Below are 14,233 nucleotides of genomic sequence, written 5' to 3' on the forward strand. Positions count from 1 at the left end.
CGCCCGTGCTATTTCAACACCGGCGTGATGGTGACCGACTTGGTAGATGGACCGCTTACGAGAAAGATCGAGAATTCGATGGAGATTCCCAAGGAGAAGCGGATATACGAGCTGGGTTCTCTTCCGCCGTTCTGGTGTTCGGCGGCGACGTGGAAGCAATTCACCACTGATGGAACCAGCAGAAGATTAGGGAATGCCTTGCCCTGTCGATCTTCTTTGGGCCCCTTACGACCTCTACAAACACCATCAAAGTCACCTTCAAGATCTGCATCTTCTTCAACATCATCACCATCAACAAACACATCAGCAATTTTTTATGTTCTAGCACAATTAAGAGAGGATTATTGTTTGATTATTTACCTTTTTACAGAAATCATTGATGCATAGGAGGAAATATTATTTTACCAGATGTAAATAAATAGTGAGAGAGATTTGAATAGGGTGAAATAGGACCGGCGATGGGTAGACAGGAGGGATAGGGTTTTGTTTTAATTAATTTAATTGTTAAATAAAAATTAGGGTAAACAGCCAACTTAGTTCCTAAATTATCACATTAGTGAAAATTAGGTTCCTAAATTATTTTTTTCAGAAAAATTAGTGCCTAAATTATAAAAATCTGCCAATTACATTCCTAATGTTATATTCGAAGCTACTATATTCAATTTTTTGTCAATTTAAGTCACGTTACTTGCATGTGATACACATTGGAGGGTAGATTGGTAGTTTTTATAAAGAAATAGCGTATGAAGTTAACTTTAGAGGATAAATTGATAGTTTTTCATAAAGAAATAGTGTAAATTAACTTTTAAGGATAAATTAGACATTAAATTCGTAACCTATATGAAATGTTAAGGGCTTATAAATAAGAAAATGATGGTATTGCACTTTAAAGTGTGTCAAATGACTTAAGTTGATGAAAAATTGGATAAAATAGCTTTGAATATAATAATAGAGATGAAATTAGCAATTTCTAATGAATTTAGGGACTTATTTTACCCAAAAAATAATTCAGTGACCTAATTTTCACTGAGGTGGTAGTTCAGGGACTAAATCGGCACTTCATCCTGAAAATTAATCATTAATTATTTTTGTATTTCAATGTGGATCCCGCTCCTACCACGTCATCATTTAACAGTCAAATTGACAAAAAATTCTGACATTGCAACGAATTCATAAGTTGAAGTATGATATTGCAATTTTTAAAACATAAGGTATGAGATTGTTTTTCGACTCATAATTAAGGTAGTTTTTTTTGTAATTTACACATTCTTTTTCGATTATGTGCCGTGTTTGTCGTGTTTGCATGTGACACATTTACATGCCTCAACCCACACGCGTAACGTTGAATCTGATATTATATGCATCAACTTCACACTTGACCAAGACATTTCAATCCTTCACACGCATGTTGGGGCTGGACTTTGTTCAGTCTGTGCAAATGGATGGGGCCACGGGAAGACTAGACGGGGTCGCTCAACATTGGCGCCACACAGCTCTTGATTGAGTTGAAAAATCCTTCCCGAAATTCCAAGCGTAAAGAAAGGATTAGAAACTCTGCACCTCCAAAATTCTTACTAGCTTGGATTTATTTGTGGAGGTGATAGAAGCAAAGGGGAGGACCATGCAGAAAAAGAGTCGTTCTTGAACTAGTGTTTGTGGATTTTACATTGTTGTAATCTGTTTTATGACTTGTATTACACACTACAAAATTCCTATGTTTTATGAGCTTTATGTATGTTTTCTTGAACAATATTTCTCATAATTTTTCAATTACCATTCAAAAATCATCCATGCAAAAATTCATTAAAAGCGAAAATCATTTAATTACTAATTGTGGCATGACAAATAGAAGACGACGATGACAGAGTTGTCGATAACATGTATATAACTTTGTGTTCTAATATTAACTTGGAATCTATAAAATTTGGTGTTAATTGTAATATTCAGTGATTATTTACATAATAGTACAGAGGATCCTTATAAGGTCGACGTACTAACGAGAATACATCACATAAATATGCTATTAACTAAATTCTATAAATACTAAAACCGAGCTGCTGTTCTAAAGCACAATGAAATGACGGATTTGTCATCCTCAAACGTTCTTTTCTTTCATTTATTTTAAGGAAAACTAATGAAAAATGTTTGAAAACTTTGAGTTTTAATGATAATGACAAAATAAAGGGTAAAGTAAATAGTACCAGGTTTGACTTTTTAGTGTAAAAATGTGGTTTTTCGTTAAAGTGAACAGTACCGTGGGCTTTTCGTTAAAACTCCCTTTATTTTATGGGGGTACAGTGAAAAGACAAGAATGCCCATTCTTAGGCGTGGTTCGCTCGTGGCTTTCCTCCCCCACCACTGCTTTCTTGCTTCAGTCCGAATCGACACGTTCCCTGACCTTTTCCTTGTTGCTGCAGTTCGAATCCACATGACAACCTGCTCATCCAAATTAATTTCTGTACGTTTCATTTGGCAACCCTATTCTTCCACATCGTTCTAAACCCAAAACCCAAAACCCAAATCGTTGTTGCTCATCCAAAACCCAGACAACCGCCACCACCACGTTTTACAAATTCCTCTTGACTGAAGGTAAGCGAAAATTGCCCTCTTCATCTCCACAAGTAAATTTGATTATCTATTAATTTCTCCCAATTTTTTTTGGTTTCAAATTTACATCGATTGCTAGGGTTTTGGAAGGGTGTATGGGTTTGGGTAATATTCATAAACCAGGTTGCACAGACACTTTGAAACTCCAAAGTGTCAGAGTTTGTTTTTAATCCTCCAACATTTGACGCATTTTAGACTAGGTTGCATGGACACTCCGACTCGCCCCTGACACAGGTTGGACACGACCCGACAAGGGTATTTTTGTAAATTTGAAAAATATTTTGAATCAGTTTGAAAACATTGAAACATTTGGGGCAATTTGAAAATACAAAACCTAAAGCCTAAAAACAAAGGAAAACTAATGAAAATGACTTGAAAACTTTGAGTTTTAACCAAGAACCATGTAATAACTTTATTTAAGGGAACTTTAACAAAAAGCACCTGGTACTGTTCACTTTAACGAAAAACCACATTTTTACACTAAAAAGTCAATCCTGGTACTATTCACTTTACCCTTTATTTTGTCCTTATTATTAAAACTCAAAGTTTTCAAGCCATTTTCATTAATTTTCCTTTTATTTAATGGTTAGACAAAGCCTAATACTAAATCAGTCTAATTAAAATGCCCCAAATATTGAGTTTACAATTTATCCCTAACGGCAAGCTTTTGTCCGTTAATCTCTCTTCATTATGGATCTCTCTCATATTTTCTCCCCCATTTTTTCTTGACATTCAAAACCTTCCATTTTTCTTTCTAATCTCGCATAGCAACTCCATTTCTATCACTATGTAAAAACCACAGCTTCGACCCCAAACCTAATTTTGAGCCGTCTCCATCTCTGTGACAATCAGAAACGATCTCTTACAAGCAAAACGGTATGATTTCATCACTCTCTCTCTCTCCCTCCCTCCCAAAATTTCTCTCTCTCTCTCTCTTCTCTGTAAAGATGAGCAAGTGATCTGCACTTTCCAGATACAGTTTTGCCAACATTTTTTTTTTCCAGATACAGTTTTGCCAACATTTTTTTCTAGAAACAGTGTTATGTTTTTGTTTTCTAGAAATAGTGTTATATTTTGGTTTTTTTTTTTCAAATACAGTGTTTGTTTGTTGATAGGAGCATATTTATGCGACTTAGTTAGCTTGTTTCTTGGCATTTATTTAGTTAGTTTCTACTTATTATAGTGATTTAAGCTATTTTCGTGTGTTTGTAGGTTCAAATGACAAAGTTGGCAAGAAAATGCATTTTGGTGCAGTTTTGGGCTGAATTGGAGTGCATGCATGTGGGGCAAGTTAAATGGACGTTTTTGGTGCTTAAATGAGGTTAGGAACATGCTACAAATTTGGAGAAACAAATGCAAGTTGCAAGAATGGTTGGTGCACTCACCTAACCTACCAGAAATTAAATGGATGGTGCACCTACCTAAATTGATGGATGGTGCACCTACCTAAATTGATGGATGGTGCACTCATCTAACTCACCTAAATTGAATGGAATGTGCACTCACCTAACTCACCTAATCCATCTTCTCCCTATAAATACCCATTGCCATGCATTCATGTAAGAGACTCATCCACCCTTCACCATAACTTACCTATATCCATCCACCACCATAACCTATCACTCATCCATCATACCACACATTGTGCCGCTGCAAAGAAGAAAAAGGAGGATTGCTTGGAGTTGTGCTAGCCATTCAATTTGGATTGTTGAAGCATTCTAGGTGTATTCTACTTTGGTTTTCAATGTTTAATTTCAATTGTTAACTAAACCCCTTTTGGCTAGGGGGAATTTCGAAACCATGAACATATTTGTGTTATGAATTGATTAATTCCAGTTGTGATTTCATAAAGTGTGAATGCAATTTGCTTAACTGTTTTATTCAAAACTTATTCTTGTATGTTGATTAAGAAGGCCTACATAGTTTGCATGCTTGAATTTGATGCTAAAATATAAATGAGTTTCACCTAATCGTTACAAATTTATATTCATGAGTAGTGAAGGTTGCTAGTCACAATCGCATTAATTGAATTCTTGGCAAACATATCATGCATTCATAGTTACGAATGTCTCGTCAACACTTTTGATTTTCATGGAACGTAATGATCTCTGATTGTATCTCTATTATGCATTCATGTAGGGGACCTTTGGAGAATGATTTGGGTTGTCGCATGCATTCATCCAATTCAATGAGTAAAGGAAAATCTGAGAGTTAATTAGTGCATTACGGTTAATCTGGGGTGTTGAGCTTTATAATTTATTGAAAAGCAACTGGAAATCGTTTCATAAGCAAGTGTGTCATGTGTGGAGAAGGATCATCTAGCTAGCCCATCATCCATTTAATTCACCAAATTCGTCAAAAATCTGTATAGTTCTAGTTTATGTTTTGTTTTACTTAAAATTCGTTAGTTTTGTGTATCAAATTAGTTAGAATCTATCTTAGTTTGTGTTTTTAAGTGTTTTGAGTCAAGTTAAAACCAATTTTCGTTCAAAGTCATTCCTAGTGTCTAGTTTGAGTTTATTTAATTGTTTTAAGCTGTTTTGTGACATGCTTGAACTAGTGTTTGTGGATTTTACGTTGTTGTAATTTGTTTTATGACTTGTATTACAAACTACAAAATTCCTATGTTTTATGAGCTTTATGTATGTTTTCTTGAACAATATTTCTCATAATTTTTCAATTACCATTCAAAGATCATCCATGCAAAAATTCATTGAAAGCGAAAATCATGTAATTACTAATTGTGGCATGACAAATAGAAGACGACGATGACAAAGTTGTCGATAACATATATATAACTTTGCGTTCTAATATTAACTTGGAATCTATAAAATTTGGTGTTAATTGTAATATTTAGTGATTATTTACATAATAGTAGAGGATCCTTATAAGGTGGACGTACTAATGAGAATACATCACAGAAATATGCTATTAACTAAATTCTATAAATACTAAAACCCAGCAACTGTTCTAAAGCACAATGAAATGACGGATTTGTCATCTTCAAACGTTCTTTTCTTTCATTTATTTTAAGGAAAACTAATGAAAAAGGCTTGAAAACTTTTAGTTTTAATGATAAGGACAAAATAAAGGGTAAAGTGAATAGTACCATGTTTGACTTTTTAGTGTAAAAATGTGGTTTTTTGTTAAAGTGAACAGTACCGTGGGCTTTTCGTTAAAACTCCCTTTATTTTATGGGGGTACAGTGAAAAGACAAGAATGCCCATTCTTAGGAATGGCTCGCTCGTGGCTTTCCTCCCCCACCATTGCTTTCTTGCTTCAATCCGAATCGACACGTTCCCTGACCTTTTCCTTGTTGCTGCAATTCGAATCCACACGACAACCTGCTCATCCAAATCAATTTCTGCACGTTTCATTTGGCAACCCTATTCTTCCACATCGTTCTAAACCCAAAACCCAAATCGTTGTTGCTCATCCAAAACCCAGACAGCCGCCACCACCACGTTTTACAAATTCCTCTTGACTGAAGGTAAGCGAAAATTGCCCTCTTCATCTCCACAAGTAAATTTGATTATCTATTAATTTCCCCCATTTTTTTTTTTGTTTCAAATTTACATCGATTGCTAGGGTTTTGGAAGGGTGTATGGGTTTGGGTAATATTCATAAACCAGGTTGCACAGACACTTTGAAACTCCAAAGTGTCAGAGTTTGTTTTTAATCCTCCAACATTTGACGCATTTTAGACTAGGTTGCATGGACACTCCGACTCGCCCCTGACATAGGTTGGACACAACCCGGCAAGGGTATTTTTGTAAATTTGAAAAATATTTTGAATCAATTTGGAAACATTGAAACATTTGGGGCAATTTGAAAATACAAAACCTAAAGCCTAACAACAAAGGAAAACTAATGAAAATGACTTGAAAACCGTGAGTTTTAACCAAAAACCATGTAATAACTTTATTTAATGGTTAGGACAAAGCCCAATACTAAATCAGTCTAATTAAAATGGCCCAAATATTGAGTTTACAATTTTATCCCTAACGGCAACCTTTTGTCCGTTAATCTCTCTTCATTATGGATCTCTCTAATATTTTCTCCCCCATTTTTTCCTGACATTCAAAACCTTCCATTTTTCTTTCTAATCTCGCATAGCAACTCCATTTCTATCACTATGTAAAAACTACAGCTTCGACCCCAAACCTAATTTTGAGCCGTCTCCATCTCTGTGAAAATCAGAAACGATCTCTTACAAGCAAAACGGTATGATTTTGTCACTCTCTCCCTCCCTCCCAAAATTTCTCTCTCTCTCTCTCTCTCTCTCTCTCTCTCTCTCTTCTCTGTAAAGATGAGCAAGGGATCTGCACTTTCACCGACATCGGCAAAAAAGCCAAAGGTGAATTTTTGCCCTTCCCTCCTCATTCATCTGATTATTAACGTTTCAATTTGATGAAGAAGAAAAGAAGATTTCGAGGTACTATTTTTAATTTTTCTTCTTCAGTGGAGTTCATCATTTGTTTCTCCAGGAAATAAATTTGAGATTTGTTAGCTTTTTGTTCAGTTTTTTTTCTTTTCAGATACAGTGTATTTTTTTTTCCAGATACAATTTTGCCAACATTTTTTTCCAGAAACAGTGTTATGTTTTTGTTTTCTAGAAACAGTGTTATATTTTGGTTTTTTTTTTCAAATACAATGTTTGTTTGTTGATAGGAGCATATTTATGCGACTTAGTTAGCTTGTTTCTTGGCATTTATTTAGTTAGTTTCTACTTATTATAGTGATTTAAGCTATTTTCGTGTGTTTGTAGGTTCAAATGACAAAGTTGGCAAGAAAGTGCATTTTGGTGCAGTTTTGGGCTGAATTGGAGTGCATGCATGTGGGGCAAGTTGAATGGACGTTTTTGGTGCTTAAATGAGGTTAGGAACATGCTACAAATTTGGAGAAACAAATGCAAGTTGCAAGAATGGTTGGTGCACTCACCTAACCTACCAGAAATTGAATGGATGGTGCACTTACCTAAATTGATGGATGGTGCACTCATCTAACTCACCTAAATTGAATGGAATGTGCACTCATCTAACTCACCTAATCCATCATCTCCCTATAAATACCCATTGCCATGCATTCATGTAAGAGACCCATCTACCCTTCACCATAACTCACCTATATTCATCCACCACCATAACCTACCACTCATCCATCATTCCACACCTTGTGCCGCTGCAAAGAAGAAGGATGAGGATTGCTTGGAGTTGTGCTAGCCATTCAATTTGGATTACTGGAGCATTCTAGGTGTATTCTACTTTGGTTTTCAATGTTTAATTTCAATTGTTTCTATTTAATTGCAAGTATGAGGAACTAAACCCCTTTTGACTAGAGGGAATTTCGAAACCATGAACATATTTGTGTTATGAATTGATTAATTCCAGTTGTGATTTCATAAAGTGTGAATGCAATTTGCTTAACTGTTTTATTCAAAACTTATTCTTGTATGTTGATTAAGAAGGCCTACATAGTTTGCATGCTTGAATTTGATGCTAGAATATAAATGAGTTTCACCTTATCGTTACAAATTTATATTTATGAGTAGTGAAGGTTGCTAGTCACAATCGCGTTAATTGAATTATTGGCAAACGTATCATGCATTCATGGTTACGAATGTCTCGTCAACACTTATGATTTTCATGGAACGTAATGATCTCTGATTGTATCTCTATTATGCATTCATGTAGGGGACATTTGGAGAATGATTTAGGTTGTCGCATGCATTCATCCAATTCAATGAGTAAAGGAAAATCTGAAGGTTAATTAGTGCATCACGGTTAATCTGGGGTGTTGAGCTTTATAATTTATTGAAAAGCAACTGGAAATCGTTTCATAAGAAAGTGTGTCATGTGTGGAGAATGATCCTCTAGCTAGCCCATCATCCATTTAATTCACCAAATTCGTCCAAAATCTGTCTAGTTCTAGTTTGTGTTTTGTTTTACTTAAAATTCGTCCAAAACCCAATCCCTTTTACTTTAGTGTATCAAATTAGTTAGAATCTGTCTTAGTTTGTGTTTTTAAGTGTTTTGAGTCAAGTTAAAACCAATTTTCGTTCAAAGTCATTCCTAGTGTCTAATTTGAGTTTATTTAATTGTTTTAAGCTATTTTGAGTCATTCTAGTTAGTTTTGAGTCTTTTCAGTTTGTTTTGAGTTCTTTGAGTCTAGTTAAGTGTTTTCAAGCCTAGTTTAATGTTTTTGAGTCAGTTTAGAATAGATTAGCAATCCATCCTAATCCCCGGTCCAGAACGATCCCTACTTATCCATACTACAATTGTCAACAATAGGGTTTAATTTGTGTGTTAAGTTAATTTTCGCATAATTTGTACACAAACAAAACAAACACTGTATCATATTATTTTTCCTAAAACAGTGTTATGTTTTGGTTTTTCTAGAAACAGTTTAATGTTTTGGTCCTTTTTTTTCGAGAGACAGTGTTAGTTTTTTCCAGAAATAGTGTTATTTTTTTGTTTTTCTGGAACAGTTTTATATTTTCGTATTTTTTTTCTAAAGGTAGTGTTAGTTTTTTTCCAGAAATAGTGTTAGTTTTTTTTTTCAGAAACAATGTTAGTTTTTCGCCGGTTTGTTCCGATGGTGGTTCTGAATTTTTTTCCATAAACAATTTTAGTTTTCCAAAAATAGTGTTAGTTTTTACACATTGTATCTGATTTTTTTTTTCCAGAAATAGTGTTATTTTTTGTTTCCAAAAACAGTGTTATGTTTTTATTTTTCCAGAAACAGTGTTATGTTTTTTCAAAAATAGTTTTATGTTTTGGTTTTTTTTTTTCCAGAGACAGTGTTAGTTTTTTTCCATAAACAGTGTTAGTTTTTCTTTGATTTGTTTCGACGATGGTTCTGGTGCGTTTTGCACTTCTTTTTCTCCAGTTTGTTCACATGAAGGTTCTAGTACGTTTTCCACATCTTTTTCGCCGGTTTGTTCCAACGAAGGTTCTAGTACATTTTGCACCGCTTTTTCGCCTGTTTGTTTCAACGGAGTTTCTGCCATTGAATTTCTTTGAACTTGTTTCGGCGGCTTTGTTCTGATGAATGCTTCATTTTTCAACTTTGATTTGGTGGTTTTTGAAATGGGGGAATTCGATTTGATAGGAAGACAGAAAGTTATTATGGCAGTTTCGTGTTGGTTTGAGGTTGGTGAAGAATCAGGACAATATCGAATCATTTAGGGGTATTTACGGAAGTGTAGATTTGTAGTGGGTTGGGCTTGTAAGTTTGGACCGTGGACAAAAGTTTTGGATGTTTTTTTATTAAACTTTGAGCCCTTTTGGTTAAATAACATTTTGGGATGGTTTTTGGTTAAATATTTGTTGGTCCAAACACTTTTCATTAAAGCTCTCTAAAAACAACCCAACCTAAGCTAACTTGATTCTCTAATCTGCGCCTTCCTTCCACTTCTCTTCTCCCATGCACTCTTCCTCTCTACGGCCTCCACTCCAGTTGCATTCTATTTTAATTAGAGGTGAGTGGTTGATGTTTCACTCACCCTCTTTATTTATAAATGATGTTAGGCTTATTTTTTTAAATTTGTTGGTTGTTTAATTTGTTATTGGGCATAAATATATCGTTTCTTGTTTTAATTATTATACTTGTGTTATTATAATTATTATGTATATGTTATTTTAGTTAATATGTCTAATGAATGAATTTGATGAACATGATTATTTTGTTATATTATCATTCACATTATTATTTTTAATATATGCTATATTTATTATATTTTAATTGATGTGTCCTAGCTGTGTCTATATCATATTTTTTAAGATTTGCCGTGTAGTCGTATCGTCGTGTCGCGTGTCGTCGCATCTGTGTCCTTATCTGTGCAACCTAGAGTCTAGATTTCGTTACGGAGCTGAAAAAATCTGTTAACTGAGGTTAATTGCATATAACAAACCATGGGTTCTATTTGAGATTTTCGTCAATTTAATTACGCGGCAAGATATAGGATCCATAATGAGACCTAAAACCAATACCCAAACTTGCACCCTACGTTAGATAAATTATTTGGATAATTTAAATAATTTGATGAGAGACTTGAGTTCATTATATATTTCACTTGTGAATGCGGTGAAGTTGATCAATACGTAAAAAGTCTTGGTCTATGAATTGATGATCATTTTTCTTATCAAATATTTTGCTTTATAAAAGTAAGTAACCAAAATGATGAATGAGAAGACTAGCTCGGTCCTCCGCGTGATTCGTGGTGGCAAAGATTCACCGAAGGTTTGGATTACATAACATCAACTATACATGATACAGTTTGCGGCTAAGCCTTAGATGAAATGAAACACACATAACCATGAAATCAGATAGGAAGCTGCCTATTACGATTTCGTTTAATTGTAATTAATTTTAAGAATACTGTATTTTCCTTTATTCTCTCATTAACTTGGAGTAGTCCCCCGAGTCTTGTAAATTGCCTTGTATAGACTCCTATTTCCTGTATAAGTTTGGCTCTACAGCCACATCAATGAAATATGAAATTCCAATTACTACAGACACCATGGATTCATCTGATCCATACTTCCTACATTCCTCGGATCACCTAGGACTTCATCTTGTCTCCAAGGTTCTTGATGGAGATAACTAAGCCATGGTGTCGTGCCATGACAATTGGTCTTAGAGTAAAAAATAAGAATGGCTTCGTTGATGGAGGAGATGCAACGATACGGTCCTCACTTGGTTAGCGTATTCCTTATGCCAAGAGCTACTCAATAGTATCATATACCTAAGTACTACGGCTACAGCTTGGTCTGATCTCAAAGATTGGTTTTCACAAGGGCTGCAGTCTTGGGTTTACATGGCTTAACAAATTATAAATTTGGTTTCCACGCAGAGTTCCCAAACACTACACTTTTCAACCACTCAATACAACTATAAGAGCATCTCCCTATTTTGCCTCATGAACCCCCTAGGTATTTTTGTCTACGCATTTGTCGAGTCCCTTGGGGCCATGTTTTGCTGATGTAGCGCAACAAATCTAATTCGCCTCGTAAATTGCCTGGTCTTTTAGAGATGTTCTAACACAACTCCATGGCGCGTTCCTTTGGCGAAACAAAATTCTGACACAACAATTTCTCTGCAACCAGAGGGAGTGGCAATTATATTCTAAAAAATGATTCAAGTAAATAAAACAAGATAAACAAAACAAGCAAACTACTTGTATGTCTTAAATGGGTAAGTTTTTAATAGTCCGAACTACTGTGTAGTACAACTTTATATTCATTAAATCAGCAAGTAAGCAAAAACAATATTTCCTAAATTTAATGTTGATCGTTTATTTTTTGTGCTACTAAATAATCCGAACTATATCTCTGCTGCTTCATTAAAAAAAATTTAGTCTAAACTATTGAAGAAAATTGGTCTTCTTCATAAAAGAGTGTAACTTGTTTTTTTTTGCCAAAGCTTGAGGTATCCCACCTACACCCCAAAGGGTAGGATTAATCACCAGCGAACCTGAAAAGACAAAAGGCATTTTAACCCACCCTTGACCACGGTCAAATGACACATGTCCTCCCAAAGTTTTCAACAGTGAATCACCGTAATTTTACTAGTTTCATACCTTGAATCTAAGGCTGAGGAGCAAACTTGATTTGAAATTCTACCATATTTCCAATGGACCACTTGTCGTGGTTATAAAAGAGCATAACTTGAGACTCGACATTCTTCAATTCAGTTCCTTAATCATACAAAAAAATCCAGCTTTAATTTTTGTATTTGTAATTTAGGGCGGGAGAGAGAGAGAGAGAGTAAAAACCACAAAACGCAGAGCTTTATATGTAATGTAAACAAGACTAAGGACCAATGTATTTATTTATTGAACAAGCTAAGGACCCATGCTTTAGATAGGACAAAAGACTTTGAGGCCAAAGCGTGATTAATGAAAAATATTGTAAAACTATAATAAGCAAGCAAACACTGATATTCTCACCCAGTATCTTTCTTCCCACCCACCATTTAATAAAAATTTTAATGACATATTCTCTATCTGCTTCTATTCTATTACTTTTTTTTCTGCTTGGAATTACATTACAAGTAAATAAATGTATGAACACTTTGGATAGATGTAGTGAGCCATACACAAATCGTTTGAGATGCAGGGCTATTATAATCGAATTAGATGTGATGAGCCATACACGAATTATTCAAAAAATTTCTGCACTTTTTTGTTTTTATATATGTTGTTTGGCTATAAAATTTGTGATTACGTGCCCAGATAAAATTTCACATCGAGATTTCAAACATTGTACTACATTATGGATAAGAACAAAAATTGACCTTCAAAAACATACGTAAAGATATAGTTTTCGGATACAAACTGTCCATGTAATAAAATCTTTTACTGTCAAGTCTTAGTAATTCTAGTATAACTAATTAATATGTATTTTTCTGCTATGAGTATTATGATTTGTTCTAGCTAATGGACTATCTGAAAATGTTATGGTTTTCATAGCGGTTTTTCCCATTTTCATTGTAGTCTCTCTCTCAACTGGGTTTCTCTGTCGCTGGCCCACTTCATTCTGCTGCAGATTTTTCCCATTTTTCACTTCCGTTGAGGTAAAAGCCCAAATCTGTGTATTTTTGTGTTTGACAAGTTGGTAGGGCAAATTGTTCTTTGATCTGCATATGAGCAATGTCTATGTTTTACCTATTTTGATAATGCTTGGATTGTACTTCTTGACTTTTAATTTGGTTTTTGTGTATTGAGTTGGATAGACAGTTTATAGGTTTGGTTCCATATTTATTTGGAGACGAAAAACACGAAGAGGGCAACACAATAACCCTAACACGTGGCCAGGGTACATTCCTTCACGTGATGTTTACCTCCCGCACCGCACGCTCACCTTAGATCCAAGTTTGGTGCACAGCCCTGTCGTACATACCACATTAGGTGGTTCCGACTTGTAGGTGACCCGCAACTATTCGCACAGCCTTCACGTGATCGTAGCACTTAAGCGTACTTATTTACACACAACCCTGTAGTACAAACCACATTAAGTGGTTCCGACTCGTGTGCAGTAATTGGTAAATGAGTTATAGGCTTAGCCGTACAGGTCACATTAGGTGACTCCGGCTGACATATCAGTTTACATTGATTTATTTCACATGGTTTACTTATTTCATTTTTGGGATACTTGACATGGCATATACTTGGTTTTCACTACTCTCAAGCTTGATTTCTACATACGTATGTATTACTATTTTCTGGAAAATTATATGGGTTTTACAATGAGGGATTATTATGTTCAGAAAAGAGAAATGTGTTTTCAAACGTTTTGTTTTTGCCCACTCACCCTTTTGTTTTTCGCCCCTCCAGGTTTTAGCTGCTGAAAGTTCGTATCGACGAGGATTCTTGACGAATCTCAGTATGGGTGGTTACCTTTGAGGGTATGATCTTTACCCACACTACTATACTTACTTATACTTTGACGTCGCGTGTGAAATGGGTCCATTCCCGCTCACAGCGCACTTTTGTCTTTAGGCACTTTTAGGTTTAAATTTATTCACATTTTCCATATCACTACACTTTATGACTTCGTCACCTTCTAGGTGTCAGCCAGCACAGTTCGATTCGGAGTCCTAGTGGACATACCGGGTCGGGGTGTGT

Source organism: Malus domestica, chromosome 05 (genome assembly GCF_042453785.1).
Source record: "Malus domestica chromosome 05, GDT2T_hap1".
Taxonomy (NCBI): Eukaryota; Viridiplantae; Streptophyta; class Magnoliopsida; order Rosales; family Rosaceae; genus Malus; species Malus domestica.